This window comes from Anopheles gambiae, chromosome 2, assembly GCF_943734735.2.
Source record: "Anopheles gambiae chromosome 2, idAnoGambNW_F1_1, whole genome shotgun sequence".
Taxonomy (NCBI): Eukaryota; Metazoa; Arthropoda; class Insecta; order Diptera; family Culicidae; genus Anopheles; species Anopheles gambiae.
Genome location: NC_064601.1, coordinates 32,010,418 through 32,030,693, shown reverse-complemented (window position 1 = coordinate 32,030,693; position 20,276 = coordinate 32,010,418). Strand labels below are relative to the sequence as shown.

Sequence of the window (20,276 nt, the reverse complement as noted above, 5' to 3'; positions counted from 1 at the left end):
CTCCGGACAGGAAAGCGAGGAGAGCGTGAGGCACCGTGCCGCTTTAACGAAGCCTAGGCAACGAACAGGCCGATATTGCGTGGAAAGGAAGCGTAGGAGGGAGCGACAGCTTCACAATGTGGTGTAAAAATGTCGTTCGGATCGGAAAAATTTGAAATGCCATTCCAGTGTGCGCGGCCCAATGTTAGCAACGGAGGATGGGGAGGTACGAATCAAAACGATTTAACACGGGCGAAGCAGGTGGAATCCGAGCTTCCACCACCTGTAGCTGCGAGAATTTAGAATTGATGGGGAAGAAGGGGGGGGGGGCACAGGTTGGTTGCATTACAAAATAGGGATGTAAGAAAGAAAAAAAAAACCTTAGCTTTACCGTAACCGGGCGGGCGGGGCAGGTGGTGTTGCAAAACGGATTATGTTTGAACGGTGCGCATGGAAGCGTCGTAATGCGTAGAGCGTGACATCGTTATTTGGGATGATACCGAGAATTTATGGTTATCCTTGGATGGATGCTTTATCTTTCTTTACAACACGCTTCCAATGTAAGGAATGATGGCAAGGGGTTGTGATAGGTTTGGTGTTGGGCAAACCAGAGGGGCTAAAAATAAATTGGTTTTGAGAAAGGGTGTATTTTGTGATAGCATACCAACCAGTAAACACGGCACTATTCTTCTTCGCTGTGTTATCAAGGTTGAAAGAGTAAAACAATACATAATTGTTGCTCTTGAATGAATATCAATTTACTCATTGATTTGCTTCATTTACCTCAAATCACATCGAACATGAATCATGAATGCCACAATATTCTTGATTTTTAGGCTGGAAAAAAGATGTCATACATCTGTTACACTATAAAAGATCGTTTTAGCCTCACTGTTGGTAAGAAAGAAAGAGAAAGCTCTGCAAATTTCTTGTGGCTTAGTACAAAACTCAATCACACATGATACAGCCGTTTCAACTATAGACTGACAATATGTTTGCATTTTACAGGCTGTACATTAGTGCCTAGTTTAGCTGCATGGTTGAGTAAGGAACGTTGCCAAAATTTCAACCTCCGTAAATACATTCAGTGCATCCTTGTTTTCTTCCAACAATAGTTATCTCATAAAATATGAAAAAAGAATCCCACTTTTCTGTTCTTATTCTATTTTTAATTCTAAAATGATCAACAATAACCGACAATATTAATAATTAGTGATCGTGTTACTGAATTAGATTCACTCGTTACGTCAAACAATCGTTCAATTCAGTAGGACTCGTAAAAACCTCCGGTAGCAGCATGGAAACTTAGCTAGGCATAATGAATTGAAATTGATTCCAATGACCAGCAATGAGGACATATATTTGCCCAACGTACACCGTGCTGTGCAACAACAAAATCCCTTACAGCGAATGATTTGAGTGTAAAGGAAAGGGAGTGCAATTTTCAACAATGCGGAAACGCGCAGCAACCGCTCTGAGCCAAGCCGAAGGTTACAAAATAAGCGATGAGCGTCGTGTCGTGTGATGCAAGCAGTCAATCGAATTACCAATTTACGCGAAATTGCATCACCGTAGTGCATCCCATTTTTATGGCACGTTTTATTGGTCCGCCAAACGTACGTCAAATTGTAGGCGTCCAGCGGTGCACCAAGCGCATCAAGCTCGATACCATGGAAACGCGAGCGTTAACGATGAGTTGTGTCCCAATAGCAAGTACAGTGAAATCTCTCTAAGCTGATTATTCAAGGGACCGTCAGTTTATAGAGATATTCAAGGTCCGTGAAAGAGAACAGGTCGAAGCGTTTAGAGTAAATTGACAGAAAGCCATGGGAAAATTTTGACAGTTAAAGTGAACATTGTTTATGTTTAGCGATGGACGTTGCTATGGAGTAAATGAGAGTTTTGTTCAGCATTTTGCACTCATTTCCTTTTAGAATATTATAAGAATTAGAATCCAGTTAGAATATCACATGACTGATACAATCCAAAGATCTCATTTATAATTCGTACCCGGGCTATAAGCAAAGGGCACTGTGCATATTGTACCAGTGTGTGCCGATTGGATGTTTCATTTTACTCTCAGTGTTTAATTGAAAGTAAATAGGACTTATTTTACCCAGTTGGAACATGTACTGTGCTGTTTTATGCCTGTTAAACTTTTCGTTATTCCAGCAGGTCCGTTGCAAACCTGGCTTCATATCAAAGTCTATATAGCTGTATCTTAGATTGAACATATCGAAGTCTATACAATACAGAGGTCGATGCATGGCTCAATTTTGGTCCACCATTTTCAAAGTTTGTCAGTTAGATGTAAAAGTGTTTACAAACATTTCCACACAACCAAACACTTTTTACGGCCAATTGTGCATTTTCTGCACAAAACCTAGTGTGTAAATATACATTTTGTTTTTCATGTACGTGGTATGGAGTAGTTTTTTTTTCAATAATTCATCACTTAAAAATGACCACAATCAGAAATCTAGCCTCTTAGCTTTGGTCCTCTTGAGCTGCACATGATTTCGTTCTAATTTTGGGCACTGGTCTTGTTATAATCGATAATTACACTAGACTTATTTCTTTTCTTGATGTATGACAACTTTTTTAAGCACAAAATTATGAACAAAAGTTGGAAAATTGACCAAAAATGCAACCAGCCCACTGCATGCTCTACAGCTAAAATATTAATGTATGCTGCTGAATTGCTCCTGCGATATTTAAGCTTTTTAATTTAACTGTCAAAACTTATTCACGCTTTTTGATTAAATGTTCTGGATAACTTGACCTGTGCATAATATAGACATTACTTCATATGACCAACATATGTGCGAACTGTCATGCAAAATTGTTTTTAGATAATTTAGGTTGCTAAATCCCATATGTAGTTTAGAGAATATTCACCTTAGGGAGATATCTTGAAGAGACGTAAAATGGCTAATATGACGAGATCGTCAAAATGTTCATCCTAAAGAAAGAATTCATCTAGAAGAGACACCATCGTAGAAGGATTTCACTGTATTACAATTTATTATTTAACCAACTTTCAATTAGCTTCAGCCCACCCCCAATCACCAATGCGATGTAGAGACCTGCTACGGACAGGGTAGGTCACAGTGCAGTACGCAATGCACTGTTCCCACTACAACTTAGAGCAAGACGGTGAGATCGACCGAGTTGGATTTAAAAAAAAGCAGCATCCATACGGCCCCGATAAGAGTTATGGTCCAACGCTGAAAGCTCGACTGGAAGTGCTAACGAATCCTAGCAAAAGCATAAAACTTCGCTGTACGCTATGTGCATTGTGCCGCTTCACAGTGCTTCATCGAAATCGCTGCGCGTAGATTATGCAGGTGCAGGCGGCAGAATGGTTGTCATTGGTTAGCGTAGCAGCGCCCGGTTCCGTCGTCGAGTTCGGTAAGTTAGTTTCATTTTATCGCCACGATAATAAGATGAACTACACTTTTTCCGAGACCGGGGGAAAATTTATTGCACGACAAGAGGCACGGCAGTGGACGATTCCGGGAAGAGGAATACCGCCAAGCGTCAGCGTCCCGGCACCGGTTCAATTAGTAACGATGGAAACTTTCTCAGCCCGCTTGGCGTTGGCACGCGTTGCAAAAAAAAAAACGAACGTTTGCTGCACGTGATTGGGAAAAAAGCAAGGAAAAGTGCTTGCAACGAGTTAAATATAACGAAAGCGCTTTCAAAGTAGCGTATCGTATGACGGGTACGATCATAGCAATGAATGGACGAAGGTAGTTGCAAGGTTGTTGAGCATAAGTAACTTGAATCACGCAAAGTTCTCCGAAAAAAGGGTAATAACACCTTCCTGTTGGGACGCAAACAAAGTTTTTGGCGAATAATTACAAAGACAACAAGCTGGTATCTTGGAAGGAGTGTCATTCTGGCATGCACAATATTAATGTTCTCAAGTGAATAATGGAGTGATCAACAAACAAGCAACCGTTTCTTACGAACTCATTTGCGCACACACAACACTTGCTTGAGGAACAGCAGTTTTTTATGAAGTCTTCCGAAGAATATTTGGATCCAAGATGGTAATATTAACCTTCCTTTTTCAGTGGAACGTTTCTAACAACCAACCGCTTTTCGCTGCGGTTAACATTTCGGCACAAAAGACGAAGAAATCACAAAACCACCGCGATTCTTGTTAGTACATTAGGGGTGGGGGTGCCATGTAGGCCGTAAAGTGATTATCGCCCAAAATTATGCGGCGACAAAGACGACGGGGCAAGTAAATACATTACGGAGACGCTTGCTCTTACGTGTTCCAAGTACGCTTATAATGTCTGTCACATTACGTTTACGTGGGTGCCGCTAATGAATGTGGTTAATTCTGATAGGAGGATCCTTCCTATTCTGATCAGATTTTCCTCGTTCCCACGCGTTGATCGGTTTTTGTTAACGGTTCCTGGAGGATGCCGTCCAAATCGGTGACGGTGGTTTCAAGCACAATTTCGATGTTACTTACCGCCCATGCACGAACCGATGAGCAAACAAACTTTATCTTTGTTCTTGGGCGTTTCGTTGCGCTCGAACCACGACGTTGGCTCTCAGGAGTGGTTGTTTTCAAGTAATTTTAATTCCTGTAACACCGCTACTGCTTTAGAAAGCGTTTCTTTCCTTTTAAATTTCACAATAATTTTATCTACCAAAGCACATGACATTAACAACACAGCCACGCTACAACCAGTGCACAATAATATTTAAAGTGTTACACAGCGCTACACACACAAACACATACACTATCGTATCATCACAGCACGTTAACATTCCTGCTTCTTGAACGAGTCGTACAAATCGTATTCCTATTCATATCACTTGTAATAATTTTTCGCCTTGACATTTATCACTGTGCCGGCTGGTCGGCACTTTATCATTCGGCGTGAAAACGAATGGCACTGCAACGTGGGATGGGAGATACACACAAGCCAAAACAAAATAAAAAAAATACTATAGCAGATCATTCAGTATTCCATCGGCATGAGCTCCTCCCGAAAGATGTTTTGTCAACAGCAAAAGCTTACACGCTTCAGGCAGAAGTGAAGCATAATTTTCCACTCAATTTCCACCGGCTGACGCTGTCTCGTTGGAAGAGTAAGTAATTAATGGTAGCCACCGGTGGAGATCGTAACAGTCGTACTCGCCCGATGATAAAACATGAACCGTAATAAGTTAGAGAACTTTTTCACTAACAACGGACCGCACAATACCTTCGCTTGGAAGCGGTCGTATCTTCACACAGAGCACCAGCACTCAATCACTACTCAATTTACCAGGACGAAAGTGTTCGCCGGGAACGATACTTCGTCAGTCAGAGTGATAAATTCTATCACTTGCACGATGAATGGAACAATTTGCCAAACAGTAGACAGTGAAATTGAGCGACCGGTAGACACCACCAACAACAAAAATCAACTCCACTAGACGCAAGAGTTACACTTTACACGCATTATCTTCAACACACCAGGCGGCTCCATCGGTTACGAATCTGGCAGCGTGGACAACAAGCGTAGGACGTTAGCTGGTTAGCTTAGACGATGAATCAACGCACACCAGATGAATGGCAGCCCGTACGTTCGACAGATTGGAAACGATGTCGCCACTTATCGCCACTTTAGCGCGAACAAAATCACGTGGCATCAAATGCTTACTTGCGTGGGCGTTACACTGCACAACGGATGAGAATGGTAGGTTACACAGCCGTACCAGTTGCCTACCAATTTAAATTTCCTGGATGGTGCTGACCGATGGGCTTAGGCAGCGAGAGCTTCACACGCGGGAGCACGATATTCGGACACGTTCTGCTCTCGGCGACGGTTTGTTTGAAACAAGTTGCGATACCGACGGCGTTAGAGTGGCGATACATGGCGCTTAGTCGTGCAACATGTACCGCTACACAGTGCGTCGATGCTTTGGCGCTGGATGGACATAAATGGGAAATATGTTCAATTTTGTCTGTTTCAATTATTTTCTTTTTTTTAATTAAGATTGAAGTTATGTAAATGCTCCTCATATTTCTAGCTTTACAAGCCTAAAAAGTTTACAAACTAACAATGCAATATACGATTATCGCTACTTTTTTTTCAGTATTTATGGCTGAGCCGAAAAGTATAAAACCATTTTTTTAATATTTTTTTGTTTTCACAATTAATATGCAATTTGAAAAAAGCCATCTTTAATTTTAATTTTAGTCAAATAGTAAAAAACGATAAGTTAATTTTAAGAAAACTTAGTAAAGTTAATGCAAGACAACATTGAAGTATAAATGATATTAAGTGCAAATTTAAATTTCAAACGGTTTTCTACCGTGCACATTACAGGATATAATATTTACACCGGCTACCACAATCCAATGATAGCTCCACAGTCTGATGGCAAAACTTCCATATTCTGCTGTAACTAAAGTGAGTTGATATATCAGGTGGGCTTATCCAGTGCAATTTGACGTCTTAAAACGAAAATAGGAAGAAACCTGGTTTGACAGTTAGATCTATAACAAACTGGGTGCTTTGATGATTGTTTTGTGTTCTTTTTTCTAATTCCATCCTAAATTTTCACATTTTTACACGATATTTGAGAACAATCGGAGGTCTGTTGAATGAAACAAATGGATATAAGTGCAGGCACTCTGATAAGTTCCTCACTTTAAGTATGGATAGCGTATTTGGTTCGGTTGGTACACTGCTCCTTACTTGCTGGCTAAACGGATTCAATAATTGTTTCCTATATATCAGATTTTGCAATGTTTTGTTGGAATGCAGTAATCTTAAGATCATCGTTTTAATCCAAGAACTGGCCGTCACGTAAGTTTTTTGGCTTCTTTCTTCGTACTATGCCTGAGTAAAACCACATACCTTTTCTGCGAGATACCGTTTAAACTTCAAGGCATACTAGATTTTGTTATGGAACAAATTGTCGAATTGCGTGTCGATGTATTGGTGAGGAAGAACACCATAAGTCCACCTGATATATACACTCACTTTGGTTGTAACGCTCTATTATACGATTGAAAACGTCCACCCACCCGTTCGAAACATTCCCTTAACCGATTGAACTATTCCATAATATGACTGTAATCCTGTATTCGGAAAATTTCGTTATTTAAAGACAGGTTTATTGTTTTGTGATTAAAACTCGAAAAAAATGTTTATTGGATTCAGAGGAGTTGAAAATATGACAAAAGCTATTGCGATATATCGCGAAATTGGATTAAAAAACACACGAATAAATATAAATGAGACAACCGTTAACTGATAATTTGCTACGCAAAATTCACTAATCATAAAGCTTAGAATATTTGTATCTGCAGAATATGTTCCCAAACTATACCATAGTACGAAATATCGTAACTTGTCACGCAACGTTAGACAAAAACCGGTTGAAATGTTGCATCTGGTCGCTTGCTTGCCAATCGAACTGGTATTCTACCCGGCTCCGAAGACGATCGTTAGGTTCCTCTAAGCTTGTCTTCCTCTTAAAGTGCTCCGTTTCCCCTCTTTGATCAATGTATATTTATACTCCCTTCACTAATCAATGTGTGTGTTTTAGTTTAGAAAACGACTGTTGCTCCCCTATGGCGTTTTTCGTGGTATGCTCCATTAATCCGTCATTTGATTCCCCCTGCTCTACATTTTGCAGCCATCCTCCCCTTTTCCTACCAAAAACTCTCAACCGAAGTAGCGCGAACGGGACGGCTAGCAAACAACTTGTCGATCAACTGTCAAATCATGGGCTAATGTGGGTGACAAATCAATCTGGGCAACGGCGAACCGATCAACCTTCGAAATTATGCTCCGAAAAGTCTGTCTGCGTTGGTCTGTTTTAAGCGTGCCGAGTACGATCGATTGTTGATTTCGGCGGCAGATTGGATTTTGTGGAAAGCACCATCCCATTTTACGAGGAATTCGTTTTCTTTCGCGCTTCAAATCTTTAACAGTTCTTTCGTTTACGGTGGTTAGGGAGCTTGTTTACTTTTCAGTTTTTGTGAAGTATATCGAAAGGTTGACGTTTTGCTCTATCCTCCCTACCTATCCCGTCTGTTAACAGACACACCCACCAGCTTGTGTGGGAGTCTCGGTTGTAAGACATTTACACCACGCTGTTATTTATGTGCTTATGCTACATTCAAAGTGCAAATGGCTGAGAAAATAGTTTTCCTTCACCTAAAATAGCGTTCAGCGCCAACAGAATAGGGACAAGCGTGGCAGTAGGACGAGCAGTTTATTGCTCGTCTTATTGCACGTACGCACGGTGTCGCAGTGCCCCAAGACACAAAGTAAATACCGCCAGGAAATCGTTTACTGAAGTGTGACAGAAATGGTTTTGTTGTTTTTTCCAAATTTGTAATGTTTAATATCATCGCTGTTGCCGCAATGCTGTGCCTATTCGTTTCGACACCTTTAACAAGAGGGGCTAGAAACTGGAATTTTATCACGCCAAAACTCAACCCCAAATCATCTTCCATTTATCAAGGTTGACTGTTCTGGCAAGTCTGCAAACAATAGCCGCACAGCAGCCGGTTTCGCAGAACACCATATCCCCCGAAGGGCATAATTCACCGATACTGGGCCTTTGAATGTGATATTAATTAGATAATGATATATTGTCCACGATACCATGGGAGGAAGTAGCACCTAGCACCAGAGCACCACTAACGATAGCGAAAGCAAACCCCTCTGAAGAAACGCACGAGGAAGGCCGGAAGAAGGCCTTCTTAAAAACATCGTTTGTCCAAAACCATTCAACCGAGATGCTAAACACCATGCCAAGCGCTGTAATTTAGGAATTTTTGGCAGTTGGTCGTTGAATATTTATCGCACAAAAGCGTGTCTATGTGCCTTGCTGCTCTTTGTGTAATCGATGCCTGTTGAGCAGTGGTGGTGCAAAAGTTTCGCTCATCCTCTCGCTCGAATCCTATTAAATCGAGCCAGCCACGAAAACGCGAGCCACATTTGTTAATGTACTGAGTGGCTTTCGAGATGGCGCTGTGTACCACAGGGTGTACTGCTTGGACAATTCAGACTTCGAATGAATTCGATAAACTTTGCCCTTTTTGGAGAAAGTTTGTTCAGTACGGGGAATGATGCTTCATACGGAACACAATGGCTTTCATCTAAATGTGTACTTATCTATTTTGAAGGGAACAAGGGCACAAACAAGGGACCCAAATGTACGGCAACTTTGGCAACCAAGCGAGTCAATGTGACTTCAACGAACGGAGGTTAAATTTTGTTTAAAAAGCTTGCCTAGAATTGTGTGGTACATTTTTTTCCCGCGTTGATAAAACGATAAAAGAAGCGAATGCCTTCGTAATGTTGATTAAATCCTCGAAAACATGAACAGCACACTACTCGAATGCTTTGGTCTCGAATGGAAGCGATCTAATCTGCCGTTTTCAGAACCGTTTACCATTTGTTTTGTTCGGGGAAAACGCAATCCCACCCAGCCCGGTTTTCCACGACCTGGCGCCGTCCGTCGTCGTTTAGCAGCTTTGTTTTAATTTCCAAACGCTTCGCCCCACAACCACAATTGACCATCCGGTGCCAAAGTGCGGCTATGTCAGAGATTAGTGTTGCCAATAAAGCCGGCACTTCCTCGGGCCCGAAACTGAACCGGAAAGACATGATTAAAAACATTAGCGAACAAACGATTATCCCTGTCGGTGCGCGGCCGTGCGTTCATGATCGCTTATCAGTTTTATGCTTTGCCATCCGCTATCAGAAAGTTGGTTTTTCCAACTCTCGGTTCTCTCGAGAAAAGTCTCGATTCTCTTTCAATCCCCCGCGGAATAACATCGTGCCGGTCATCAGACAAAACGATACCGGCAGCGTTCTGTCACCGGGGGTGCTTGATGCGGGAGAGGTTTTTCTTTATATTGTGCCTCTGGCGGTGCCCATCACCTTGTTGCACCTACTGCAATGCCCATGCTGGTGGCGGCGGCGGCGTTTGGGCGCCTCGTTTGGGTAATGCGGCAACGGCTGACGGGCTCGCGCTGAGAAGCTGAACTGAAAACGAGCTAACAAAACTAAATTTCCTGCCACAGGAAGTGCGATGGGAAGGTTCCGGCCGGCCTCCCTAACGATTCGATTAGGTGTGTGTGTGTGTCTGCCTCTACCTGAAAGCCTGCTTTATAATCTAGCCCTAGGCTAATGCCCAGCCACAACCAAAGCGCCCATCTTGGGTGTGACAGTTGGGTGAAAAATTAACTTCCAACGAGGTTCGACGAGGTTATTGAATCGTCTGCGAACCCTGAGAAGCATGATAATAATCGACACCATCCAGACCCTGCCGGTAACATCCGAGAAAAGTGGTTGAGTTTCAAAGAACTCTGTCAAGTATGTATGCTTGGGAAGGAGGAGGCTATAAAAACTCTTCCACAGATAAAGAAGGTGCATGCTACAGGCAGGTAAAAACAATAGGTTCTGCCGGCTGGTTGTAACATCATCGTGGTTCAAACGGTTCACGATAACGCCCCGCAACAGAGCAATACAATCTCTCAGTTTCTCGGGTATGAGGGCAAAAACTTTTGCTCCACAGCACACGACGCGCTTCGCGGAAAGGATACACAAAGTATCGATTTCGCTACATCAAAAACTAATTTTATGCCTTGCCTGCGCCTTGGGGGCTGAGCGCGGGGAAAGTCTTTTTTCCATTCCTGGGCGCGCGATGCGCAGAAATAATGCTGCTGCTGCGTTGTCCATCCGTATCCATCCCGCCGCATTTCACAGCGCATTTCAGGGGAAATTCAGCAGCGAGCGCAAGAACGCACGGCAACGCGCGCTTTTTATGTTTCGCTGCTAATACTGGAAGCATGAAATTTAAATTCTGTATTTGTCGAACCAGATGCGGCTGCTAGCGAGCTAAGCGAGAGGGCGGCGCGCGCGCGTCCAGTCGACGGCATTCGCCTTTTTGGCCGGATGATCTTCCGTTTGTTCTGTGTTTTTCACTTTTTTCTTGTTGTTTTTGTTGTTGTTTTTTGTACGGAATAGGGTGATGCGGAATGTTTTTGCGCTTATGTAGCCGGTGTGTGCGTGTCCACGAGCAGAAGGAAAATTGATGGATGGTTGAAGTTATGCGGAACTTGATTGAGTAGCGCCTGCTCCCCTCGGTTTAGAGTTTAATTTTGCCGGTGTGGTATTTGGTTTCCCCGAAGGAATGAGGGTTCCGTTCAGGGCAGCACACGCAACGGGGAAAAGCGCAAGGGCATCCTTCTTTCATGAATTATGAATTTATGCATATTGTAGAAAAGTGTAGTTTAAGCAGAGGAGAAAAATGTGTGTCTCCGAAATGGTGATTTTTTATTATTTTTTGGTGTAATTATTGCGTTTACAATGCTTAAGCGAATGTTTCCAGCATCGCACACAAGATGACTAATTGCGCTTGGGGGGTGAAACCAATTTGGCGGAATGTTATCCTCACCGGAAAACGACTTTTTTTTATATTTTCTTACCGAACGTGTTTCCGTCCGCTTGAAATTAAATCCGCCCATAAAACCGTTAAATTCCAACTTTTTAACATGCAATCGAGAGATGTTTCAATAGCTTTTTTTTGTATTTAATATGTTTGGTTACTGAATTTCATTAATTTTGCAATATGCTACACAAAACGAAACAAATTCTTAAGCATTTGCAATAGCACAGCATTATTATTCTAAGTTTTGCTCTGAACAAGAGGATTTTCGGGTGCACCGATTGATAAATAAACAGGTGAACAACAAGGTTGCAAGCATTTAGCGATTTAGAGACGGGTAATCTCGTGGTACAATCATTCATGTCATGGGTTCAATCGCCGAACGGGCCGTGCCTTCATACGTAGGACTGATTATGGGTATTCAATAAATTACTGAAAGCCAAGCCAAATGCCAAGCCACACAATACATATAAAATAATCATAATAATATTGATATTAAAATGAAAAGTACAAGAATATAATTCATCCAATGTCAAATTAACTACAGGGAAACCTGAAATTTCACTTTTTTCAAGAGACAAGAGACTTTTGTTTTTAATTGTATTTTTTTCTTAGTGCTTTCGATACTAACATAGGGGCCCTTCACGATTCTAGTCAGTTTTTTTGTATGGAGTTTGACAGTTGAAGGCTGAAACACTCCATACAAAACCACACATAAAACTAGCCTGCAATTTTCAGTCTAGATTATTCTAGCCTCAAAGGTAGAATTGGATTCGAGTACCTGCTCGAAAAATGGCAAAACAAGGTGGTGTTTACATTTATCTCAAGGTGCATTAAAGAGATCTGGTGATGGAATCCAGAATCGAAGTGAATGTAATCCAGGTGGTCTTTTTATAACCAAATTTGAATATCACTTTTTGACAAGATGGGTGAAAATTTTTGTTCAAAATTTGGCTTGACAAATATATAAAACATTCTTAAAATCTTCATTCAGAAGCAGAAGCGATAAAAATACGCCTTCTAAATTCATACACCTTGGGATAAGCCCATCTGTATGTTATACCCACTTAGATAGCTGCTCGAAAACTGACATACAATGCAAACAGCTGACAGGCTGAAATTTCAGCCTATCAAATTAAAACGGAAAGGACCCCATAGTTATCAACACTTCTGTCCTTTTGTTTCGTGAGTTGCAGGAATATAAACTATGATTAGTAAAGTAAACAAAGTAATAAAGAAAATGGACTTAAAACGCGTAAAAAATCTAACTAAATTATGAATTATAGCGCGTTTTCTCTCCTTGTAGAATTTTCTCTCTTATTCACGTTTTACTGTTTAGCTTCTGCTCGTAAATGACTCCCACCGAACGATAGCAACACAACACATTGTATATTAATAATTAAATAATTACATCAATATGGCTCTCAACAAACAGGGTAGCAATTCATAACAAAATGGCAGTCGAATGGCTTCGATGCCATAACCCGCAACGATTGCGGAGTGCTCTCTCACAGCACCATAAGGGTGAATCATCCACCGCATAATGGGTTAAATTTTCTCCCATAATCGTCCACTTGCTCGGGTTCAACCGATACAAAACCCCGGACCATCGGTTTGGCATGCTGGCAGGAGTCGCTTCCACTGCCTCGTTACGAGCAACAAAGTAGAAAAAGCAGATGGAAGGGGTTTTTTTGTGTAGTCGTTGTGCCTTTTACACTTTGCAGGCGCCCAGTCCGCCTGGGTAGAGATGAAATCGATGATGGGCAAATGGCATCACTGTGGGGCACTCAGTGCCCGAAGCAATGCACGGTGCGAAAAGAAACGACCCCAAACGGGACACGGTCATGGCCGTCGGTTCATGACCTGTGCACCACCGGGGTCCGAGCGTTCGTTCAAATCATGCATGACCATCGGAACAGAAAGTGACCTATTCAGGGGGGGTGCGCGCGCGCGCTCAAAGTAGAGAGTTAAGCATAACGGGTACTCCCCGACCGGCGAGATAGATTATCGCGCTCCGTTGGGAATGGTGGGATGGTCTCTTCAAAACAACAACCATAAAAATAGGGAAAGAAAGTGGTATGCCGGGCCACATTAAAGATCGTGACTTGACAGGGGCCGGTTTTGCTGCCGGTTTCGTGTGCGGAGGTGTGTCTCGCCCCAATCTAAACCTTGGGTGCACAGAATTCTTCCCCATCGATACGCCGAGATATGAAAATTTCGACTGTAAGCGCAACCGAGCCGCAACCGTTAAATTTGCAGATTCAAACGCCAACCGCCAGCGCGTCTTGTATGAGCTGAGAAAAGCAATTAAAAATAACGGATTTGCGATAAAGGAAGGAAGGAATGTCGGCTTTTAGGCTCGCAGCGGCTCGAAGGATATGTTGTAAGCGATAGCCTCGGGGCGCATTGCTTCCGAGCCGAGGGCCGCGTGTGTCTTAATTGATTAATGGTAAGATCGTGGATCATAGTGATATGCGGTTCACGATTTGCAAAGAGCGAGAACGGTTGCTTTCGGTCAAATTACTATCATTTGGGGGTTTGGCGATTGTGCGCGTACGCCAAACACCAATTTCACGAACCGTTGCCCCGACATCTTCTGGAGTAAGACGATTCTGTTCGTAGGTTACACAATCGGAAACAAGAAAAAATCATTCTAATTGGATTTTAGCACCAAAAGTGAACTATAACGTGCACAGTGGTAGAGGCGTCTTGCGTCCAGGACCATCACTGAAGCGTATGTTTTTCATGGTTTAGCTGGGTGTGTGTGTGTGTGTTTGTTTAACGCGAGACCGTACATTGTAGCCAGCATCCCCTTCCAGGGCGCAAGGCGTTGAAAGGCGGGAAAGGTTCTACAGTTTGGGGGCGCTTTTCTACTGGCTGAAGATGGAAAACGCATTAGGCTAGTGGCTAGTGGGCGGTGACCCTTTCGCCCACCACCATTTCAGGCTAGGCCAAGCATTGAATCGATTTAATGCCTCGCATTTGCACAAACTAGCAATTAGGCATCGTCGCTGCTATCTTTCCTTTGGCACGATTAGATCGTTTTGGAACCCACATTCCTGGGAAGGGGTGTGCAGAGGCTGGCAAACAGGCAAAAATAGGCGAAAAGGAAACATGAGTACATTTGTACGAGGTACGAAAGATTATTGCAACCATAAAGATGGCAGTTAAAACGACAGACGGCAGAAGAAAAAAAGGTCTTCCATTTAAATTCACCTGTTTTTGTGTGTGTTAAAATTACTGTGCTTTTGCGTGTGTTAATTGACTTTTATTACCTCATTCCTTTTTATTATTTTCCTTAAGTATATTTCACTCTTTACTCTGAAGGTGGTAAGGAACAAAAGCTTCCCAGCACAGACCTGCGCTGATTGAAATGTGTTAAACAGCTTTTATCAAGCTAACAAAATCATGGCACGTCCCAGCTTATGGTAATGTAAAGATTTAGTATAACATCGACAAGTTGCTCACCCCTGCCATAGAACGGCAAACGGCGTACCCCAGAGGACAGGACAGGAAATTAAGAAGCCACACGTCCCTGCCCAGCACCACGAAGCGTAACCAAACCTAGCACACCATTAATTAATAGATCTGCACACGATAGTGATCAACGGTCCGACACGATCGCGAAGCAAGATTTCTACACCTTTAGCTTAGGGTACGGCCACCGAGGCCAGACCGAGGCCTAGGCAGAGCATGATGGAAAACAAACAAATAATTGCACGTGTCTGGGCTGCCCGTTTTCAAGCGGCTGGCAGTGTAGCATTGCTGTATCATACACCGCTTCTTTTTGATAATTAATTTAAAACATGCCCATGGATCAATCCGGCAGCTCCGCACCGGAGCTCAACACAAAGCTGAGCTGGGAGCTCGATCATCGCCGTACCGGAATGGGTAGTAGGCGATGGTAGCATTGTGCCGCCCTAGCCATGCTCATGTTGAGTCGGCACCGATTCCGATCGACACCGGGGACTGGAGCTGCTAACGGTTCAACGAACCAAACGCAACACACGACCAAGCGCTCTGGGAGGGTCAATGAATTTTTCCACCACTTTTGCCCAGCTTTGCCTGTGCAGCGTCGATGTTCTTCGTTACTTCTTCTCAGTGGCAAAAGAAGCAAATGGCAGGAGTAGCATCAACCGCACATATTAATGGCATAAAAATCAGTGATGATAATTATAATAACACCATTTATCTGATAATTGTGGGCTTGGTGGGACGGAGGAATGCAGAGTTGCCTGGTGGGCATGGCACCGCCTGGCTGTTGGCAAAATATGGCAGAATGAATTCCATTTCATTTCCCAAATGGAAACGCAACCATACGGTGAAAGAGTGGTTCGGCAAGCAGCGCCCACTGTCCGGCAGAGGAGCAGACGATGGTGGCGTGGTATTAGTTTTTCAGGCTGGCGCCACCCCCGTGGGAGGGGGGTTTAGGAGCGTTAAAAGAGAAAGAAAAAGAGAGAGGGAAGGTTGCGGTAAATGGTCGCCAACGGGCTGGATCCCATCGGTTGGTTCAATCCTGTGCGATGTGCTTCACACGGCCGATGGGGTTTGTCGATTCTACATGGACGATTTTCTTCGGAAAAACTCTTCTCATGAAATTGAATCCGAGAAGCTCATTTCACGCCACACCATTACTGGGATGGGGGCGTCGGATGAGGGGGTGGAGTGAATTATTTTGCAATTTTGCTTCTGCCCGTTCGAGCTTTGCAGTGCCTTTTTGAATATGTAGAGGAGGAAGACAGCAATTCCGAAGCAACCATATCGTAGGTTGTTCTTCGGCGGCCTTGTTTAGTCTGGTTTTCGATTTGCGTTTCCGCAGCCGTCCCAAAACCGGCCCGGATTGGGAGCGTCTACCGTTTGCAAACGGGTCAATTTTGATTGGGAGGGAGGCTGTTTTTTCCCTCTCGATTCTTGGCTGGTGTAGGCGCGTACCGACGTGCAGCAAAAAGCTTCCTCCGAATTGGACACGGTACTCGGCACCGCGGCTCATCGCTACACGCTCCCGGAATTGCACCACGCGTAAATGATGGCAGTAAAATTATTCCTTTGCATTTTTCACGATCGGCGTGTTACTTGCGTCGGTGCGTTGGTGGCGGCGGCGTTGGTATAAAGTATTCACCCTAGCAGACGCCGCGCGGATGTGTGTTCGGATCGTGCTCGAGGAAGATTGAATTTGGGATTGAATGGAGCAAACATTTTGCTCGGAGGAGGAGATTCGCCGAAAACGGAGCAAAGGGATTCGGGCCGTGTTTTCAAGGATGAGCACGTGTCTGGCAACGGTGGGTGGTGGTACCAGGGGGTGATGGTTGTTGGAAAACCCGGTTATCTGTCCGGGTTTGGCCGCGGTGTTGATTTGATTTTTGATGAACGGTTCGGCAGAAACAGGCAGCGCCGCCAGAGCGATAATTGAAAACATTCACAGCATTTGAATTGTTCTTTGCAATGGCTGAAATATTGTTGTGGTAAAAATGATACACTTTTTCTCAGACAAAAACAAGCAACTTAAAAGAACAGCAGCAAAACAAGCTTCAATGGTAAACTATAAATAACATGTAACAAGTATTGTCAAATGCGAGATACTTCGCATTTGGGTTAGCAACATAACATTTACAAAGCCAATTTATGTGCTAATTACAGCATTAATAACAATACAATAAAAATTGAAAATGAAAAGGGAAAAGTCAAACAAAAATGTATCATTATGAACTTAATTGGAATAATAAAATAAAGTATAAATATTTAAAAACTAGAGAAAAGAATAAGAAACAGAAACAAAGTCATGAATAAATGCGGTATATATTATATTTAACAACGGAACGTGATAATTAGCTTTGCAAAGTAACATTTAAAACATTTTCACAGTTCTTAAGATTTTTTTTTATGATAATGCCATTGTGTCCAGTGCTGTAAAATGTCACTGTCGATAGCATAAAAAAACTGACTGAAACAAAATCCATATCAGCGTCACGTTCTCACTTATGATAATAAGAGATGATACTCAGAACGGTTGGTGTGGCTAATATATGCTCATGACATGTTTCCGACCATCGCTTGGTCAGTCACTATTTCACGACTTTTTTTTTGCTGTGATCAGTTTTTCAAAATGTCATTGATATAGTCATGACAAATTCCGGCTGAAACAAAATCATCTCAGCGTCACGAGCTCTACTGTAATGATCAGAGCCGAGCCTAAAACAGTTGGTGCAACCATCACATGCTTGACATTGTGTGCAACCAACTCTTGGTCAATCACTTGGTCGCGACATTTTCAGTCAGAGCATGTTTTTTCGCTCTGTTTGACCCGACAGATAATCAAAACAGATAGAGGAAGAAAGCATGCTCATTTTGTTGCTAGAGCACACGCACCAAGTATATTCCAAGAATGTCGTGATTATCGCCGACAACAATGTCGTGACCAAGTGAGTGACCAAAAGTTGGGTGCTAAACTAAATGTCACCAAGCATGTGATTGATTTTCGAACTGTTTGAGTATAGTCACTGATCATCTCAGTTTGATCTGATCTGGTTTGAGCATCGTTTCAGTCATGGGTGTTGATGACTGAAACAGTGGCATTTGGCAGCACTGTTCATAGCTAGAAAAAAAATCATGATTATGCTTGCGCCGGCATTAAGCTAAGCTTGTCAGTCAGAGCATCGCGTTGAACTCCAAAATTAACATGTCGTGTTCAGCATGTCATGACGCACTTTAATTGACTATCAGCAATGAGTATCAAGCTACCACGGATATGTTCATTGCTTTCGTTGGTAAAAATCTCGTGATGCTCATGACATTTTGCAGCACTGATTGTGTCATCCTTGAAATTTAAATGTCTTGTGTGCTATAATAAGCATTCAATATATCTCTAATAACATTGACCCAATACTTGTAGCTCTGTAATTCGTTTTTCCATTTTTTTTAACTTTTTGTAAAAGTTTACAATTTGACCAAAATATTTTAAGACTATCCGAAAATTAAACGTAACGTTTTTTTTTTTGTTGCTTAACAATGGAATACTTGACCAAAATATCAAAATAACTTGGGAAACACCAAACATATCAGCAGATTGATTAAAATCAGCTAACAAAAACAGAAAATTAGCCTTAATAGACATTCTGAAAACATCGCTTGAAAACTTTATAAAGTTGTTGGAACTTTACAGATTGTTTAGCATCTCCAAACGAATTATTTCCAAAATAAATGCTATCGGAAATGATTCTTGAATAACGAAAGGTAGCAATATTGGAATAGCATTAATCTTAAATCAAGTAAAATAACAATGAACATAAACTATAAGGACAGTTTTACTGAAGTGTACTCCAATACAAATTTAGTTTGAAATCAGCTTTTCAGCATATAGTTGAAAATGAAACGGTAAAAGCAATCAGCCAAAAAAATCTCCAGTTGTTGTTTTGAATCGAAATTTCCACATTTCTTAGCGTAACCAAATAGCCAACTTCAAATTGAACCGTGCTATTCGGCAACGGTTGCACTTTGGCCAAACGGGCTAACTTATCCCACCTTGGCTGTAGTAAAAGGTTGCGCTTATTATTGCAAAAGCAACTTTTTCCACCGCCGAGTCGAGTTATGGCAGTCAAGTGATGCGGATTACCTCGTTAGTGTTTTGTGTTGGCGAAAATATTGAAAAGTTTTTGTTCGCCCCAGCCCCATTGCTACTCGCTCACAGTTCGCGTGAATTTTCAGTTTCCCCAACAATAATGTACATTTAATTAATGGCCAAAGTTGATTCGGCATTCGATTTTGTAACTTGCACAAACAGCCAAACAGCTAGCAAAGCATCGAAAAGAACACAATCTCCATTTCGCCCTGTCCGTCCGCTTGTGTGCGGGGGTTGTGCAATAGATAAACCCCCTAGGTAAACTATTGGCAGCAGCAGTGAAGGGTAGATAGCTTGAGAATCATTATCACGGTGCAGGGTCACGGGACTGGCCAACGCAACAATTTTCCACTCTCGCAGCTCTTTTAGCGTTGGCGTTCGGGACTAGTTAAATTGGCAAAAGATTAACTGAAGAGGAGGCAGAACAGCTGATACGCCGCTCTAATATTATGGATTTAGCAGCGAGGCAAGTGTGTCCGTGAATGTGGTTTGGTTCTTTTCGTTTTGTTTTAGTAATGAAAGCAACCTGTAACTCATCAATCATCGTTCGCAACGATGATGCTACTCCCTGGGGCGATGGAGAACGAAGCATATCGTTTTGGGGTTCGCCTACCCACACGCTCGTTGTACGCAATGGGGGTATATAATCGCGCGCGATGTTACTCTTTTGCTCTTGCGTGGTGGTCAAAGGAGGGCTGAAAGGGTGCCAAAAGAATGGCCCAGATTCCTATCTTAAGCCGGGTCCCATCTTTCATGACTTTCGGCCGCCGATGATGATGATAATGAAGCCTCCCAACCATTGCTTAAACTTTGTGTGGCAGTGGGGACGACCGGCGCACTAGTAGCGACGGGTGGCTAAATTAATCAAAACGTTAATGAATGTGTTTCAGGCACGATCTCACGGACCGACGGCGCGCTAGCTGGCGGAGCGAAATTTGGAAAACTGGCCAAAGGCGGATCGATTGTGGGCAAAGTTTTGCAGCAACCGGTGCCAGCAGCATCCTCCGCACTGCTTTGGGGCGGCTGACAAAATAATAGATTCTAATTAATACCTCCACCGTGCACCGCTGAACGATCGAGGTCGATCTGAAACCGTGGCCAGCTCGATTGAATTGTTGCGGCATCATTAGTTGGCTGCTGGGCGATGCTCCCCATGGCGGGTACGTACGGACGTGATAGAATAGAAGCGAACAATTATGCAGGGCTGAAGAAGAGATGCAATCACTTCGTGAACTTCTCTTGAAATGGACGC

General features: G+C 42.8%; 1 protein-coding gene across 3 annotated transcripts in view; it reads right to left on the bottom strand.

Moving 5' to 3' along the window:
• LOC1273750 (phe13-bombesin receptor) overlaps positions 1-20,276 on the bottom strand; it is an 88,569-nt gene that overhangs the window by 34,860 nt on the left and 33,433 nt on the right. Inside the window, exons 1-2 of one of the 3 annotated variants that reach the window (XM_061646990.1) lie at positions 5,718-5,834; positions 4,469-4,898 (exon numbers count right to left, since the gene is read on the bottom strand). The exons of 1 other annotated variant lie outside the window; for it this stretch is intronic. The gene's annotated coding sequence lies outside the window, so the exon portion shown is untranslated. Of the gene's footprint in view, positions 1-4,468; positions 5,847-20,276 lie in introns of those variants that run through there. One more of the 3 variants, XM_061646989.1, reaches the window with a different exon arrangement.